Raw genomic sequence first — 19,813 nt, 5'->3', positions numbered from 1 at the left:
GTAGTCCTGAGTGCTATAGGGAAGGCAGTCCCAGCCTCTCCTCACTTGCCCTGTGGCACTTGGAAGCAGAAAGGGCTGACAACTGAGAGCTGACTCTAGAGTCTGCACCACAGAGCCAGACAGGCCTGATTTCTACACTCCTCTGTGGCAAGCATGGGCTGCAGCTTTGACACGGAAGATGCCTCAGAGGCAAGGTCCTGTATGAGCTAATTCACTCGTGGTCTTCCTTTAGTATCCCCTGCATCTGAGTGGACCCATGGCCACAGACTGAGAAGGAAGGACAGAACTTGATCAATATGAGAAGGGAGGGAGACCAGGGACTCTGAACAGGAAGGGATGAGAGAGTAGCCTCTTAGGTTGTCTGGGGCAGGCAAGGAATACCAGGGAAAGCAACATGCCCAGGGTCACTGGAAGACCTGCAGGCCAGAATCATCAGCCTTGCCTTTCGCCTTGGTCAGCCCACTGGAACGGCTGAGTTAACAGCTCGATGTCCTTAATTGGAGCAGATAATTGCTGAGTTGGCTCTGTGCACAGGAAATGTGTTCAGATGGATTTGGCGACGTTGAGCAGGAAGAAGGAGGACCACCTGATTTCATCTTGTGCCAAGGAGGGCAGCACAAAGAAGCAGTGTCTCCCATGCAGCCTGGCCCCAGCCCAGCATGGGGCTAGAAAGAACTGTAAGCCCAGGGTCTTGTTCCCTTCAGGGACCTCGGCACACAGAACCCGGGTGATGGCTAGGCAGCAGATAGCCAGAAGCCACAGGGGCAGACTCTGGGCTGAAGCTGCTTCCTTCCCTTGAGCACACCAGTTAACCTCTTAGTGTCTGCTTCTTCATCGAAATCCCCAAACCTGTTAAAATCTTGCCGTATTCTTCCATCCAACCCACAGTGTTGCTTGCAAGTCTACACAGTGACACACATGCCAGGGGCTGTGTGCATCAACTGTTTCTGAGCTTAGAAGAGAGACAAACAAACAAACAAGAATCCATGCTTGCTGACTCCACAAGCCTTTGTTTTCCTCAGTAAGTCGCCACTACTTTCTGTTCAGGTTGGGACACACGGCCAGAGTGCCCCTGCCTACCCTTTGTCCTGACAGTGACTATATGGAGATGACAGTTGCTGAAAACAGAAATGCAACAGCAGCAGAGATCTCCTTTTGTGAGGATGAGGATGTACACTTGATGACCAACCCTGTGACTGACAGACGCACAGTTCCAGCTTCTCTTTGAAACTTTCATTCCTGGAAAACCCTTCATTGTGAACTGTGTTCAAGTGCAGAAAGGAGGAGGTGAAGGGTGGACAGCTGTGGCCACTCCCCAGCAGGGGCCACCACAAACACAAGCACGAGGCAAGTGCATGAGGCAGGTGTGTGCATGAGGCAGGTGTGTGCATGAGGCAGGTGTGTGCAGGAGGCAGGTGTGTGCAGGAGGCAGGTGTGCAGGAGGCAGGTGTGTGCAGGAGGCAGGTGTGTGCAGGAGGCAGGTGTGTGCAGGAGGCAGGTGTGTGCAGGAGGCAGGTGTGTGCAGGAGGTAGGTGTGTGTATGAGGCAGGTGTGTGCAGGAGGCAGGTGTGAACCAGGCAGGTGTGTGCAGGTGGCAGGTGCGTGCAGCAGGCAGGTGTGAACCAGGCAGGTGTGTGTTCCTGCTCTAGAGCCATGGCTTGTTGTTTCCTCTTTCTTATTTTGTTCAGGTGTTGGGAACAAACCCAGGGCCTTCTGCTTACTAGACAAACACTCCATCACCCCTTACTTGGCAGCTCCTTTGTGAATCTTCAGCTTCAGTCATTTCTAGCTTAAACTTGTTTCTTGTTTTGTTTTGACATTTTTTGTTTTTGTTGTACTTTTGGTTTGGTTTGGTGCTTTGAGTCAAGGTTTCTCTATGTAGCTCTGGCTCTCCTGGAAATCACTCTGTAGACCAGGCCAGCCTTGAACTCAGAGATCCACTTGCCTTTATCTCCCAAACGCTGAGGTTGCTGGTGTGTGAAACCACCATCTGGCTTAATTTTTTCAAGTTTTAAATTAGAATGTACTTACCCTTTCCCATTCCCGTGTACGTGTCATGCACTCTACAGCATGTGTGTGGTGGTCAAATGACAGAGGGGTCTGCAGGGGTCAGGAAGAGAAGCAAAGTGAGAAGAGAATGGAAGTCAGATCAGCTTTGTTAACCTGGATCAAGACTTCTGAAGAATCTCAGACTGGATGGTTTGTTCCCAACATACGTGAGCCCAGTAAATTTGGGAGAAAAGAGTTTCCCGGTATAGTACAATCCCAATAATTCACCCAAGTAGACATATTTACATTGAAACTCAACTCAGGATACATGCCATTTCTTCCAAGAACGTGGGTTCTAGAGATTCAGGCTGGCATGGACTCAGCCATACAGACAGCACGAAGGTCATTTGGGCTGTTAGCCACCTCCGTCTGGTCCTGAGAACTTGGGGGAGCCTTTGGCTATAAGGGTCATTTAGACTATAGATATTGCAGAGCCGGTTGTGGGACTTTGGGGAGCCTGGGCTGTAAGGGTCTCTCAGATTGCTGGCCACCTCGGGTCCCGGTTGTGGGAGCCTGATATGGCCTGGCCCAGCAGATAATGAGGGTCACGGGGCTATTGATCACTTCCAGTTCTCAGCTTTTCCCGTTCTTCCGATCAAAGAACAGGTTTTCATCTTTCCCATTGGAAAGGCTTCCGAGTGCTTAGCATTTCTGCTTTCTCTGGAGATCTGTGCATACAGAGACTTTTGTGCTGGGCTCACTCCAGAGGCCAGCACTAGGAGTTGATTCTGTTCTTTTGCCCGCCCCATGGGCCAGGGTGGCCAGGCAGCAAGCGCCACCCCTCCCCCAGCCACCTCATAGCCCCATTTCTATTTTTTTTTCTTTTTTTCTTTTTTTCGGAGCTGGGGACCGAACCCAGGGCCTTGCGTTTGCTAGGCAAGCGCTCTACCACTGAACTAAATCCCCAACCCCTCTATTTTTTGAGACAAGATCTTTCCTGAATATCGCTGGCTGGTCTGCAATCCTGATCATCTTGCCTTCGTGTCTCAAGTGCCAGGATGACAGAAGTGTACCATCCATGCCCAGGTGGAACTGCTTATGGAGGATTTCCTCTGAGCTGCCAAGAGCCCTGGCCTTGGGTCTGGGACGTGCAGAAACCCCGGACCGCTGTGCTCCCTGTAAGGCTTTCCCAGTGTGGTAAATGGACAAAGGCAAGAGACAGGGCTGTATGACGTGGGCAAGCCTGTGCTTCCTTGTCTACAGACGTAGCAATGGAGGCATTTTGTAAATGATTTTCTTAAAGACATTTTTTAGGACAAATTGCGGGAGCATGCAGAAAGCACATTTATAACTTACATCGCTATTATTGTTACTGTGCTGCTTTCCGCCCTGCTCTTGTTATAACGCTCCAGCAGTTACTCAAATGATCATTTTCTGTTAGCCAAGCCATTTGGCTTGGATCTGTCTGTCCAGGAATGCTGTCATCCGTCCCAAATATTTAACTGCAAGAATGGCATTTCTATTCCCTTTTTAAAGCTCATTTACTGCACGTAGCTCATTCTAAATAACAGAGACTGTAATCTCATAAAAGCTAAACGGAAGGGAATTTGTAAAATTTATTTTGCAAGTAAATAAGGTGCAAAAATAGCATCAAAATTTTCCACAGGGAGGGATAATTTACTGGGATGTTGTGGAATTTCTATTAAAACAGCAACTAGTTGGCATGTAATAAATGAAGTCACCACGAAGTTTATACTTCCAGAAACAGGCACACCGTCAACACCTCTCCCCCACCTCCTCTCTGTCACCTATCCTAGAGTTCTACATTAGTGGTTCCCTGTGACCCAGGCCCAAGTCCTGACCTCTCTCTGCATCACTGTCCTAGATACCCGGGTCTAGGTCTGCCTGCCGCTTTGTCCAATGCTGCCTTGGCAGCCACATCTCTTGGTTTCTTGTTCCACAGTAGGTAAGCTCACAAGCATGGCTTTCCGCACATGATCTCTTCTTCCCAGAATGCCTTTCTTCTTACTCTCCCCAAAACTTTCCTTTAACCTTGGAGCCTCCCTGAATAGCTCTCCTCTTGTGCTCTACGGTCAGTCCTCCAAGAAATCCTGGTGGATTCAGTCATGATTAGAACCTGCCAGCTATTCCGTCTCCACTACCACTCACGCTCACCTCTGAGACTGTCTGATCCATTGGCACCACTGCCAGACCCCCCTGAAGCCAGGCTTCTACCCCACTGTCTCCTTTGGTCCCACCACGCTTCCAGACTCTGCCCTGTAGCAGGAGTCAGATGCTGTCAGCGTTATGCCCAGAGCCTTCGTGAGCTGCAGAAGCAGGAACTGATGCTCATGTCCCTCCCTGACTCCGCTCAGAGCTGTTACACGGGTGCCTGGTGGAATCAGCATGGCTGCAAGTTGCAGCTTTGGCTTCTTTTTAGAGCCACGTTTCCCAGTAGCTGGCCATTCCCACAGTTACCTTGTTCTCTCAGAATCAGCAGACAAGTCTTCGGAACAGCAGAGAAGGCCTGGGGCTCCCTGCCCATGTCTTCTGCTTTTCTCTTCCTTGCCCCAGCCTCACTAGTCCCTCCCCCTTGCTGCTCCCCAAACACCCTCTGCTCCTAATGCCCAGGACCCCCGCCCGGTCACCTGCACCTCATCTGTGAGTCACAGTTAAGTGTCACTTCTCCCTTTGCAACTCCCCTAGCCCTTCCCCTTTTCCACTGCCAACACAATTCTGACCTAGTGCACCATGCTCCACTGGAATGTGTCTCCAGGAGAGCACGTATCTGACTGTCCCTGTGAGCATGCGCTCACGGACTGGGTGACCAGACCAGACCCCATCCCCTTTGTAAACTTGTCAAGCTAACTTCTCTCCACCACCACCAGGCTCCCACTGTGGCTGTATATGAATTCTTCAGCACCCACCTCAGTGCCCAGCGCACACATGGGACAGCCAGAATTTAATTATCACATTGATCCCTGTGTTCGTGGTCTGAGGTGGGCAGGGACCAGGAGCTTTGGAGAGGGATCAGCCTATTGGGTGTGGGACAAAAGATGGCAGTCTTCTGTATTCTCAGCTTTGAACATGTTGAGCTCTCTCCTCTTTATTTCTAGACAGGGCTCAACTGGAACTCCCCAAGTAAACAAGGCTGGCCTGGAACTCACGGAGATCCCCCGTCTCTGCCTCTCCAGCGCTGGGATTAAAGGCACCAGTACAGGAGGAACGAAAAAAGTATCCTTTGTCATGCTCCTCCCACTCTTTCCCCTAGGCCAGCATTCCTGTCTTCCTAAAGCCCAACTCTCCCTTGCTCCCCAGGCCTGTTTTGAAGACTGAGGCAGTGTGGTGAGGGCTTCCTGGAAGGTGTCTTGTTCTCAAATTCTTTCTTCCTCCCAGTGCTGCACTCCTCAGGGTCTGTCTGCACATTCTCAGTGGAGATAACCATGGGTGTGGGGGGTATTTACAATGTTCAAATGGCTTTATGGGGCCTTGGTGCCTGCCTGTCATAATGATCAGCTCTTGTGATCCCAGCACTCGGGAGGTGGAGGCCGGAGTTCAAGGTCACCCTTAGACGTTCTCAGAGATCCAGGCTAGCTGGGCTACACGAGTCTGTATCAAAAAAGCAAACAAGACTTTCTGTCCCTTAGAGTCTAGCGAGAGAGTCAGAAGTGTGGGAACCTATGGCTTTTAAGCATAGAAAGAATTACTAGGAGTCCACAAGGCACTCTTGACAGAACGCACAGGGTTTGAGAGCAGAGGGTTGGATACAGCTGCTTCATAGTGAGAACCTGGCGGCCATGGGTGGGGTGGGGTGCGGGCTGAGAATCCACACTGACTGAATTGTAGGAATCTGAGGGACAGTGGTCAGACTGAGAAAGGCTTTCGGTGTCCCAGCAGCACCCCTTATTTCCAAGGGCTTCCTTGAGCGGGTGGGAAATAGCCCGGGGCAAATCGCATTGAGAAGGACGCTTCAATTCTCCCCCGTCCCCCAGCCCCTTGTCCTCTAAAGGCCTTGCTTGTGGTTCTGAAGGTGGTCAGGAGCTCAGCGAGTGCTCAGCACCCTGCCAGAAAGATAAGGCTGAGAGAACAGCAGCGCCAGGCCTGTGACCCCTTACTGCTTTGGGTCTGTCCATCCCAGCCACAGGTGCTCCCCGCCCCCAACGCTGTCCAGACAGCCCAGGACAAAGAAGAGGTTGTGTCCGGTCGAGGATGGTGATTGGCCTCCTTTCCCAGCCATCACATGAGGACAAAGGGTCCACACCCTAACTCAGCCGAAAGAGTGCAAGGTGTCCCAACACGCCCTGCAGAAGGACTTACTGATTTTCCAGTTACGAATTTGCCTAACCTGTTCTGTTCAAACAGGCTAATTGTTTCCTGAAAAAGACTCATGGTTAGTGGAATGAAGTCACCAGAGACGTGCCTAAACAATTGCTACCAGTGGTCATGGGCGTGCCCCAGGATTGGTAACCAGTTACAGGACTGTCACCCCGAGTGGCTGCAAATTTGGTGATGGCGCGCCGCCTGGTGGCAAAATGAGGTTATACCAGGCAGAAAGCAGTTTGAGAAAGTCAGTGGAATGGAGCCTTGACAATAATACTGTGGGAGGGGAGCTGTAAGAAGTTTCTCGTCGAGACGTTTGTGGTTATTTCTTAATAAATATCTCATGATTGGGCGAGGGCATAGAGTGGTTAGTGGTTGGACCAGTGGTTCATGCCTGCCGTCCCAGTTTTTGGACGATGGAGTGAGGAAGATTCAAGGCTAGTTTTGGATTCTACAGCAAATTCCAGACCAGCCTGGGCTACAAAAGACCCTAACACAAAACTAACCAACAAAAAAGAAATATAACCCACCAAGGGGGTGGGTTTTAGTAGTAAAATGTGAATAATCTGCTAAAGCAGAAGTGTAGCAAGGGTCTTTGGTCTGACTGACACTACTGAGCTCTCTCCTGGATTCTGAAGACATATTTTACTATGATAATTTTAGAATATACACTAGAGCAGAGTGAAAAGAACCATTAAGCCTGTGTGTCAGAACATGGAGTTTAGCACACCCTGATTCTGACACTTCCTTTACCCTGTGTCGTTCTTATTTTATCCCCTGCACAAGTACTGTGACTCACATAGGTTTTGTGTTGCTTTACCTTACAGCTACGAGAGCCATTCTTGGAATAGAGAGCCTTTCTAGAGCACTGCCTGCCACTGTCACGTCTACTGTACACAGTTCTTAGAGTGGGCCACTGGCGATGCACCATGCTCACCTCAGGGTTTTCTTCAAAATGTTTTTCGATTGTTTGTAGATCCCAGAAGTCCATAGAACACTGTGTTGCTCTGTCTCTTAGCTCTCTCTGTCTCTGTCTCTCTCTGTCTCTGTCTCTCTCTGTCTCCATCTCTCTCTCTCTCTCTCTCTGATCTGCCTCTTTCTCCCCCCTTTTCTTTCACCCATCCTTCCTTCTCTCAAATCACGTCCCCTACATCCACTGAGATGCCCCGCTAGGGTTTGGACGGCTCAGTAGGTAAAGTCACTCACTGCCAAGCCTGACAACCTGAGTTCCATCCCTGGAGGGCCACGTGGTGGGAGGAGAGAACCGACTCAGGCAAGACGTCCTGTGACCTCCACGTGCGCACACATGCTCATTCCCATACACAGACACATGGATGAATAAGTGTTACAAATGTTAATAACCAAATGCATAGGCATTAGCGCTCAGTTGGATGAATTCTGACAAGCGCATTGCAACTGATCTGCATTCTTCTCAGGCTAGAGAACATGTCCATGACCTCCGACAGTGGCTGCCATGCCTCTGAGCAAACACTGCTCTCGGTTCTTTTGCTGTGGGTGTCTTGCCTGGTCTAAGTTCCATGGTAAGCAGGTAATTACAGAACGCCGTGTACTGCTCTTCACACTCTGCATGGTGCTTTGAGTTTTCCCCACACAGTGGCTCATTCTCTTCTATCGCTACATTGTATCCTATCCACAGATACCCACTGTTTGACACTTAGACTGCGTCCAGGTGGGGCTGTTACACTATACATCAAACTGCTGTCTTTGCATGTGTCTGTCTTCGTGTACATGTTTGTGTGTGAGTGTGCACATGTGCTTGTGTGTGTCCGTGCGCATGTGCATGCAAATCGGTGTATACCTTGTTTTACTATAACGAAGTGTCTGAGTGTTTTGTATCTTTTTTGTGGACATAAGTTCTCATCTCTCTTGGCCTCCCTGCTCCTCTTACTTAACACTATTAGAAAACCTACGCCCTTTCTCATCCGAGACACTTCTTGTTCTTCCTCCCTAGCGACTGTGCAGTAATTTATTGCTCTACAGATCAGACTCTTTATGGTGTCCCTCTAACCCCTGAGTTTCTTGCGAACTGTAGATCCGAAGCCCAGGGGAAACACTTTGGTGACAGGATCAGAGGTGTGCTGCCTAGTTCTTTCCCAGACCCTTCGGCACCGTCTTAGTCAGTCAGTGTTCTACTGCTGCGGGGAGACCATAGCGGTCCTTATAAAGGAAAACATTTAAGCGGGGCTGGCTTTTAGTTCAGAGGTTCAGTTCATTATCATGGTGGGAAGCACGGCAATGTGCAGGCAGACATGGTACTGGAGAGTTCTATATCCTGACTGGTATCTAGAAGAGAGTGAGAGAGACACTGGGCTTGAGCATCTGAGACTTCAAAGCCCACCCCCAGTGACGCACTTCCTCTAACAAGGCCACACCCACTCCAACAAGGCCACACCTCCCAAAAGTGCCACTCCCTGTGAGCCTATGGGGGCTACTTTCATACAGACTACCGAAAATGGCCTAGTTGCTGTTCCTCAGTTCAAACACAGATTCACAAGCCAGGATGGTGTCCCATCCTCACTCAGCTCCCTGTTCCCTAGTGGACCTGTCAGTGGTTTCACATGGCCTTAGCCTTCAGTCAATTATTCTGCTAAAAATTAAAAAAACAGTGGTTTTAAAAAACCCACCACCTTTCCTGGTTCTGCATAAAGAAACTTTCTTTCTCAACTTCCTGGCATGCAGTGAAGGCAGGAAGGTCCTTCACTAGTGGAAATGTCCTTTGTTGTTGTTTTGAATGATGTATTTATTTTCATGTTAATGCTTTGCCTGCACGTATATCATGTACCTTATGAGTGCCTGATGCCCACAGAGGCCAGATGATGGTGACAGACTAGAATTATGGATAGGTCTGAGCTACCATGTGAGTGCTGAGAATAGATCCTGAGTTCTCTGCAAGAACAGCAAGGCTCTTAAACCAAGCCTCCTTCCAGCTCTGTTTTATTTGGGTTACTTATAGGAGCACGGGTGAGATCCTACTTACAGCAACGGAGATGATCAAAGACAGTTGCAGCACCAGGGCCCACATAGGGGAAAACAGAACCCAGGAGTTCAATGTACAACTGGCAGGCAGCCTCACACTGAGGGGTATACTTTCTGATTTTTATTTTATTTCTATGGACATTGGTGATTTGACTGCATGTATGTCTGTGTGAGGATGTCAGATGTGGTTGCTGGGAATTAAACCCAAGTCCCCTGGAAGAGCAGCCAGTGGTCTTCACCTGAGTCATCTCTCAAGTAGTGGTTGCTGGGAGTTGAACTCAGGACCTCTGGAAGAGCAGTCAGAGCTCTTAACCGCTGAGCCATCTCTCCGAAGCACTCTCTCAAGTACCCGAGGAATATCTTTTCAAGTGGCTCTATGGCCTGGAAGTATCTCTCACCACTCACTACTGCTTTTATATACTTGAGGAGGGAGGAACCTATTGTATCTGGTCAATTTCAGGGACTTCCTGAAGTCTTTGAATTGTTTACTTCCTAAGCTAAACTGGGCTTCCTCAAAGGATGCAATGTTTCATCTCCCTTTAAAACAGTGGTTTTTCAACCTTCCTTATGCTGTAATCCTTTATACAGTTTCTCACGTTGTGGTAACCCATAACCATAAAATAATTTTCATTGTTATTCTACAACTGTAATTTTGCTACTGTTTTGAATCATAATGTAAATATTTGTTTTCCAGTGGTTTTAGGTGACCCCTGTAAAAGCTTCATTTAAACACAAAAGGTTCATAACCCATAGGTTGAGAAATGCTACTTTAGAACAACCTGTGTTAACAAGCTTCCCTAAGAGGTTTATCTGGGAAGAAATTGCTACACAATATCTTTGTAGGAAATTCTAGTTCATTGTAAATATGGGTGTAACAATTTCTCTGAGGCAAGGGTAGCTTGACAATTGGGAGCCAAGAAACACTACAAAGTCACATGGCCTATTCTGGCTGCTTCCACTGACCAGTGCCGACTCACTGGAGCCTTGTAGTTTCTGCCAGATTGTGCCACTGCTGCTGATTCGTGCTTGGTATTTGCTTCTGGTCTGGACTTCTGGTATCTTAACACTAAAGAGTGGAATCATCCTAAAGAACTACTTCTAAACTGGTTCACAACCTTTCTAGGAAAATGAAACCCCTTTTCTATAAACCTCCTTTTCCCCTGCCTCTGGTCAGTGGGCTAGAGGGGAGGTTGAAGCATTCAAAACCCTAAATAAAATAGGTTTTGAAAAATCTAAGCTTACAGAGATTTATTGTAGACAACGGAAGGGTGGCTGCCTCTGAATGGGAAGAAAGATAGCCGTGGACTGGGCAGAGTGGTCTTTGGGGCATGCTCAGTGGGGTACTGGAAAAGTATAGGAGTCTTGCCTTTGACTATATAGGCAGTATAGACACTGCCTATGACTGTGGCAGGGACGTCCAAGTCCTGAGTTTAGGGACAGGCCAGGGGCAGGGTGACTTCCCATTGCCCTATTACCCTATACTGTTCATTCTAGCTTTTGACAGTGGCTGGGCTTAGCAAATGGCTTGTGCAATTCTTGAAAATGTAGGAGTTACTGCACGTTAGCCCAGACGAGTTCGCATCAGTGCACTGCAGTTTGAACCACTCTCGGGATTCAGCTGCTGACGTTGGTGGTGGGGGGCATGAGACTGGGATGAGCCTCTGAGTGGTGGATGGCCCTAGGACATAGGGGAAGAGCTGGATGTAGCAATGTGAGTCATTCCCTCACCTCGATCTTGGGAGATAGTTTGTTTTTACTGGTGTAACAAACTACCTCTCAAATTACTAGTTTAAAACCATGAAAACTTATTGTCTTGTGGTTCTGTGGATCAGAAGTTAGGAAGAGCTCTCACCCAGACTAAAAGGAATATGTCAGCAGCTGCTTTCCTTCCACAAGCAATAGGGAAAGCTTCCTCATTTCTACCAGCTTCTAGAGGTCACTCCCGTTCCTTGGCTTGTGACCTCCTTCCTCTGTCTACAGAGTGCTGTGTTGGGCTAAGTATTTTTCCTGCTGTCGTCTCTTTTGTTTGAAAGGTAATTAGCTACTGTGATTCCATTTGCAGCCGTTGTTGGTGGGAATTCTTGGAAAGAATCTGTAGAATTAGCAGAGACTGACTGACCACTTGGAACTGCAGGCTCCAGAACCTTGTCCTGGGCTAGTTTTAGCCCCCTGAATGGCTCTCGTTTGCTCACTTCCACGTTGGACAAACATCCCATGACTAGATTCAAAGCCTTTTATAATCAACTAACTTAGCATACTACTAGATTGCACCAACCTTAAAGCCGAGAACGGCATCAGATAATATCAGAGGCCTATGGGAGAGATTCTCCCATCCTGCTGTAACTTTAGTTGTACCCATCAATGTATTTTAAAAATGACTTATGACTTTGTTCTGTTATTATAAAAACTTGATGAAACTGCCTCTATACTAGAAATGGAATTTGGGGTAACCTAAATCTTCATTCCCATGGTTACTCAAATTCGCCTCTAGAATAAACCATCTCTATTCCCTGTCATGTAAGAGCAGTGTTCTTTGGCATTGATACCAAATTAATCAAAAATAGCAGTGGTAGAGTATGGATGAGTGTTGGACTATTTTCCTCACCTGTACAGATTGGAGACGCTCAGAGCTGGGAGTAAGATTCAGTGAGGATGCTGAGAACATAGCTGAGCTGCCTCATGTAACCATCAGGTAGAAGGAGCTTGCACTGGCTGTTTTTTTGCCAACTTGACAGAAGCTAGAGTCAACAGAAAGGAGGGAGCCACGGCTGAGATGATGTCTCCACAAGATAGAACTGTGTTTTACTCTGAGTGCCCTGGGGACTCACTAAGCTTTTGGGAGTACTGACACTTTGCTTTTTTTTTTTTTTTTTTTTTTTTTTTGCTGTACCTGACACTTTGCAAGATCATTCTGTGGAGGACTGTTCCCCTTGCTCCACAACCTCAACAAGATGGGCTGTCCTTCGAGTTTTTAATCTTTGTCATTCTCATGGGTGTAAGTTGGAATCTCAGAGTTGTTTTGATTAGTGTTTCTCTGGTGAACAGTTCTTTATGTGTTTCTTGGCCATTCGAGATTCCTCTGGTGAGAATTCTCTGTGTAACTCCGTTTTTTAGCTGGGTTATTTGGATTGTTGGTGACTAACATCTTTGTATATTCTTTATATATTTTGGACATTAGCCCTCTGTCAGGTGTAGGGTTAGTGAAGATCTTTTCCCAATCTGTAGGCTGATGATGGTCTTCTTTGACTTAGAGAAGCTTTTCAGTTTCATGAGGTCTTATTATTGATTCTTGACCTTGGTGCCTGAGCCATTGCTGTTCTGTTCTGGAAGTTGTCTCCCCCAACCCAACAGCCAATGGAAAGAGATGCAGATACTTACATCCAACAGTAGATGGAGCTTGGGGAGTCTTACTGAAGAGTTGGATTGAGGGACCCAAAGAAGACAGGAACTCCACAGGAAGACCAACAGAGTCGACTAACCTGGATCCTTGGTGGCTCCCGGAGACTGAATCACCAGCCCAAGAGTGAGCACAGGCTGGACCTAGGCCCCCTGCACGTGTGTAGCAGATGAGCAGCTTGGTCTTCATGAGGGTCCCCAAACAGTGAGAGTGCGTCCTGGAGCCTGTTGCCTACCTGTCTGTCAGTGGATCCCATATCCCTAAATGGACAGCCTTGTCTGGCCTGGTGGGAGAAGATGTGCCTAGTTCCGTGGCAACTTGATGTGTAGAGTGGAGGGTAGGATGTGGGGGAGTGGGGTATAGGGTGTGGAGTATGGGCATGTGGGGAGTTTGATACCCAGAGGGGTCTTTCCCTTCTAAGGGGAATGGGGGAGAACTTATGTGTGAGGGCTACTGGGAGTAGAGGAAGGGATGATATTATTTTGTAAAGTGAATAAACAAATACATTTATTTTAAAAAAAAATCTGTGGTAGTCAGATGGTTCAGTGGAAAAGGGTACCAAGGCTGATGGCCTGAGTTTAATCCCTGAGATCCACATAGTAGACGGCAAAAACTGACTCTGAAAAGATATCTCCTAGGGGTTGGGGATTTAGCTCAGTGGTAGAGCGCTTGCCTAGCAAGTGTAAGGCCCTGGGTTCGGTCCCCAGCTCCAAAAAAAAAAAAGAAAAAAGAAAAAGAAAAGTTATCTCCTGATCTTTGTATACAACAAGCACTTACACACACACACACACACACATCACAGATACATGCACGCACATACATAAAACACATGTACACAAAACATACCTACACATACTTACACACATAACCCCCACCATACATGCATAAATAACATAAAAGAAATCAGTTTATAAAGGTCTTTCTGGTGCTGTGTGAGAAAGGGTTGTAGTTGGGCAAACGCTGGGATCAGAGGCAGATCGATGTGGAAGCCTTTCAGAAGTCTAAGAAGAGATTGGGAGGGGAGATAGAACAATCTAGGTGTGGGCATATAGCTGTGGGTCCTGTTTATGGATGGAGCTGGGTCTTCCATGAAATTCGGGGCCATAGAAATACATAAACACTGGCTTATGTGGGATTTAGCTCAGTGGTAGAGCGCTTACCTAGGAAGCGCAAGGCCCTGGGTTCGGTCCCCAGCTCTGAAAAAAAAAAAAAAAGAACCAAAAAAAAATACATAAACATACATCCTGGTGAATTATTCAGGCTTTTTCTGTGAATTAATCCCTAAGCCTTAAACTAGACGTGTTCCCTGGCTAGCCCTTAACTTATACTAACCAGTTTATACTATTTTATGTCTGCCACATGGCTGGTTACCTCTCCTCAGTTTCATATGTTCGACATCCTTGGCAGCTTGGTGGCATATCTCCCGCTTGATGGTTTCCCAGAGTTCCTCTCTCTCTGCCAGATGTCCCCACCTTGTAATCCTGCCTCAGCTTATTGCCATCAGATTTTTGTTGACAGATGATGCTTTTACAAGTACACAAGACAAAATTCCTACATCTTCCCCTCTTAGTCCAATGAAAGGTCCTTTCTTTAACATCAATAAACTGCATACGGTAAGAACAATTATGGAAACTCTCAGGTAAGAATCACATTCACAATGTCCAGTCCATTTGTGTTTGGCAAACTTGGAGAAAATATTCTATTATCTATCCTATCTTGGTGAGCCAAAGTTCTATACCTAAATAATTTTCTATCATAACTTGCATCACCAACCTAAGTACCTAAAATACCTTTTTAGACTTTATAACATTTTCTTAAATCCTAAACAACTTAAGCTTACTGTGAGACTATAACTGTCTAGTCTTCAACCCCATCAGAGACCTGAGAAGGATAAACATTACCTGAGTAAACAGGAAGCATGGAGCAAGCAGCCTCCAAAACTAAGAAATGACAGAGACAGCTCGATACCTGGACAGTCACCCAAATTTCTTTGTTGTTGGAGCCTTTCTTTGGCCTTTCTGACTCAGGATGACAGACTTTTCATAGAGCTATGAAGAAACTCACCTACCTTGTTCTTGCAAAGCTTGTGAATTGACTTCTTTCAGGTCCTATCTGTCTAGTTTGACCAGGATTCTATCTGTAGTTGAGGAAAGGGAAGTTTCTTGCCCAGTGGCTAGCTTGCCACATTTGGAGCAAACTCCATAAGGAGATTCTTTAATGCTTCTCGACTTCTATGAAATAGTATGTGGTGCTGCCAGGAGCAGATGTCTCATTGTCACAAAAAGTCTTCTATTAAAAAGACTAGAAATTCCATATTCTATATATCTCTGAGGCTTTTGAAGAAAATCCATCTGTCTGTAGTATATCTGAATAGGCAAACATTGCTTGTCTCTAACTGTTCCTATCTGTTCAACCTAGGAATCATATTTATGTAGTTAACTAAACTAGTATTTAACATGACCATAAGTTTGACTGACTAACTACTGCACTTCTTATTTATCCTAAACAGTTTCTAATTAGCAGTTTTCAAAAACTGGAATATTATGTTATATTTTTAGATGATTTGTATATGAACAAAAGTTGAAACATAAATATACAGTATATTGTAAAAGCCCTAAATTTGTATCAAATATATGAAATTCTATACTGATGTAAAAATGTTTGACTTGTTGATGTTCTTTAGTTTAAAAGTAGATTCAATAATCTGCCCTTTTATCCTATCATTCCTATATCCCCCTTTTTTTCTTTTCATCCCTCCCCTTCTTTACCCATAATGCTAGATAGGAGAGAAAGGAGGATAGAGGAAAGAGAAACAGAGAAAAAGAGATCCCTGAGTCTAACCACCATTATGTTATTTCCTTGCTGACCAAGACCATCAACAACTTGTGACCAATCCCCTTAAACAATGACAAACACCTATCTGCCACCAAATAGCTGAAAACCACCCACCCCATTTTGAGGGAATGGGGTGTCATTCCTGCTCTCTGGGGCAATAGCATCTTTCAGGGCCCAGAGGAAGACTGTGATAGTGACCAAGTCCTAGGAAAGCCATAACATTTGCTACCCAGCCTCTGTGTGATGGGAAAGTGTAGGGCTTAACTGAAGTCCTGGCTGAAAAAGCCCATAAGCCTAGATAGTCGCAGTTAGCTGTATAGAAGTCCTGGATGTAGACTTCTGTGGAAACAGCAATTGAGGCAATTTGAGATTGAGTCACTTGAACTACTTGTCTTGTCTTCTTTGGTGCTTGGGCCTTTTGTTCTGTAAACATATAAACTCTCACAAGTAACAAACATTTCTTTACCGACACGTGCATGGAGTATGCAAGGTGTACAATTCAGCTGAAGATGATTCTTTGCTCTATATTTGAGCAGGAAAAAGGCATCAAACTTTAGAAGTCCATTTGGATGGTATGCCAAACTGTAGTATGAATTTCCATCCATTCCATGTGAAAGGGTCCTGAGGACTCTGTAGCCAACAAGATTTATTGGCTCTGCACAGCTGAGGTCCTGTCTGGAGGCGTTCATGTCTCAGCCAGCTTCTAGAGCTGTTCTCATGTAGCGGGACCGAGCAGGATACACCTGCTTTTCTGTTGTTCTTGGTTTCTTCCTTCATGTAACTGCTGCCAAGCCTTTTAGTAAGTTTCCCCTGGTCAAATCTAATCTTGATTAATTTGATGGAATCCATAGCTTTTTTTTTTCTCCTGTTGAAACAAAGACAAAGCCTCTCCCCCAATGCAACACATTTCCTTCCTTCCTTTCTGAAGTTAAGACATAGTTAAAATAGATGCACTATTCTAATCCAGCAGTTTCTTCCCCCCATAATCCAATGTCTCTCAGCAGCTGTTAAATTCTATTCATTAGCATTAAACATTTTTGAAAGGTTTATTTATTTATATGAGTGCTCTATCTGCATGTATGCCTAGATAGCAGGAAAGGGCATCAGATCCCATGACAGATGGTTGTGAGCCACCATGCGGTTGCTGGGAATTGAACTCAGGACCTCTGGGAAAGCAGACAATGCTCTTGACCACAGAGTCATCTCTCCAGCCCTAGCATTACAAATTTTAAAGTTAATAAATCGTTATGTAATTTATCTCTGGATGATCTTTGTTACTCCCTTCTGCTTGTGAAGTATCTCTTTTAAAGTACTATTAGATCTCTTTACAACTGTTTGTCCTATAGGATTATGTGGTATACCTGTAAAGTGCTTTATACTGCAATATAATAAATGATTTTATTTGACTAGAGACATATATTGTGGCACTGTCAGTCTTACTTTGTACAGGTAAGCCCATAATAGTCATAGCGTCTAATAAATGTGTAATTACAGAATCAGCCCTTTCAGGACTTAAAACAGTTGCCCACTGAAATCCTGAATATGTCTCGATGGCATGGTGCACATACTTTAATTTCCAAAAACTCTACAAAATGAAACACATCCATTTGCCAAATTTCATTTCTTTGGGTACCTTTTAGGTTACTCCCTACAGGTAATAGAATTTGGTTATAAAAAGAACAGGTAGGAAGGGCATTTTTTTTATAGTTTCCTTGGCTTGTTACCAAGTGATAGAAAACTCTTTCTTCAGATCTTTGTTATTAACATTATATTTTTAAATGAAATTCTGAAGCTTCTAGCACATTTCCTATTAATCACTGACCAATTTCATCATTACCTTGTGCTAGAGGGCCTGGCAGATTCATACAGTGTCTGATATGTGTTATATACAATGGATGATTTCTATTTCTGATTACTTGTAGTTGAATTAACAATGAATTTAATTCTGAACCATCTTGAATAAGTTCAGCAATCTCTATATGCAAAACAATTTTTTTCTGCATAGTGAGAGTCAGTGACTATATTAAGAGATTCAGGGGGCTGGAGAGATGGCTCAGCAGTTAAGTGAACTGACTGTTCTTCCAGAGGTCCTGAGTTCAATTCCCAGCAACCACATGGTGGGTTTACTCATATATATAAAATAAATAAGCCTTTAAAATAAAGTGGGGTGTGATAGGGGTTTCTGGAGGGGAAATGGGGAAAGAGGATAACATTTGAAATGTAAATAAAGAGAATATCTAATAAAAAAAGGAGAGATTCAGAAGAATCTAGTAATACCATAAGAATAGCATATGGGCTAGAGAGATGGCTCAGTGGTTAAGAGCACTGCCTGCTCTTCCAGAGGTCCTGAATTCAATTCCCAGCGACCACATGGTGGTTCACAACCATCTGTAATGGGATCTGATGCCCTCTTATGGCATGCATGAAGACAGTGACAGTATAATTATATATAGTAAATAATAAATAAATCTTAAAAAAAAAAAGAATAGCATATAACTTTGATTTTTGTACTGAATAAAAAGGGCTCCGAGCTACTTTGCTTATATTTTACTGGTTTATAACATGTCCCTCCTGACATACTTGCATCATTATAGAAAGTAGGGGCTCCAGAAATTGCTGTCCCGTTTACTATATGAAGGAGATTCCAATTAGTTCCTTTATAAACTGAATTCACTGCTTTTGGGGTGTTTGTTGTTAATCTTCCCCCTCCCCACAATGCTGCAAGCTCTCTGCCAATATTAATTTTCTACCCATAATGAGGCAATTTCAGCATTAGTAAAAAGTACTACAGTTTCTGTTGGGTCTACTTCTACTAATTGATGAGTCTCATTTTTCTTTTTAGAATCAATTAAGAAAACTTTTCTACATAGGTCTTTAATTTTTTTATTGTTTATATGCTAAAAATATCCATTCTAAGATATTATCTTCTTTCTGTGTAAGAATTCCTGTGGACAAATGATGAGAAGGCAAAATAACAAAAATATAAGCCAGCTTTAGATCTAAATGGCCCACTTGTGCATTCTGTAATTTCTTTTCTACCAGAACCAATTCTCTCACAGCTTCAGCTGATAATTTTCTTGGACTATTTAGGTCCTTATTAACTTGTAAGGTAATAAGATTTGAAATAAATTACTTAGCTCTTGAGTAGTTAATCCAATTATGAATCTTAGTCAATTAATATCTCCCAGTAATTTTTGGATATCATTAATAGTTCTTAATTGGTCTCTTCTGATTTGTACTTTCTGTGGTTGAAGACTTTGTATACCTATCTTATACCCTACATAATTAGTATAATCTTCTCTTTGTATTTTTTTCAGAAGAAAATTGTAACTCCCAGGAGGCAAAATTCTCTTTACTTCATCAAACATTTTAATGAGTAGGCATTGAGAAAGCAAACCTTTCTCTATCATGCTCATGCAAAAGGATTGTGAAAAAGGAACCTTTTCATTATAACAAGCCATGCCTTAGGTAACAATGAAGGCAATGGGATTCCAGGCTGTAAAGAACCCATGGGTTGGCTGATTTTAATGACTGCTCTCAGATCTGTTAACATCCTCCATTTTCCATTTTCTTTATAATGACAAATATAGGAGAATTCTAAGGTCTGTTGAGTTCTTCTATATATTTAGCCTCCAGCTGCTCTTAGACTAGCTGTCTGAGTGGTTGGAACTTTTTTTTTAGTCATAGGACATTGTTCTATCCAAAACATGTTTATCAGTATGCCATTTCAGTGGTAGGGCAGTTGGTGTTGATTGTAGAATCAGTGGCTTCCTGACAAAAAGTTAAACAGTCAGGCTCTGCTGTACTCTGCGTATGGACAGCTCAGACAGTATGTAACTGTCTTTGATGACATTTTAAGTTTTCTTTATTAGGAACATCTCCTCTTTTATAGACTGTCTCTGAAGTTGGAGGAATGCTAATCTGTGTTTCCTATATTTTCAATGATCTCTTCCTTATAGAAGAAGGCTATATTTGTCACATATGGCTTTAATTATTCTATTTGACCTTCTGATCCTATGCAGTTAATAATTTTAGATTTTGTTTTACTTGAGATAATGTCCCAGTTCCTAGGAGCTGTGTATATACCCTTCAGAGTGGCCAAGCTGGATTCCAAGATTCTTGTGAAGTTGTTATTCACTGAGCTTTCTGCCCCTGTAGCCACTGAGCCTTCTGCCACTGTGTCCACTAAGCCTTCTATCTCAATCCCATCTAACTGTCAGTTTAACTTTTGCCTTTTATCATTTATAGCGCTTTGCCCAAGTGTCTATTTCTTGG

This window comes from Rattus norvegicus, chromosome 6 (genome assembly GCF_021556685.1).
Source record: "Rattus norvegicus strain SHRSP/BbbUtx chromosome 6, alternate assembly SHRSP_T2T, whole genome shotgun sequence".
Taxonomy (NCBI): domain Eukaryota; kingdom Metazoa; phylum Chordata; class Mammalia; order Rodentia; family Muridae; genus Rattus; species Rattus norvegicus.
This window is presented reverse-complemented; position numbering follows the sequence as displayed.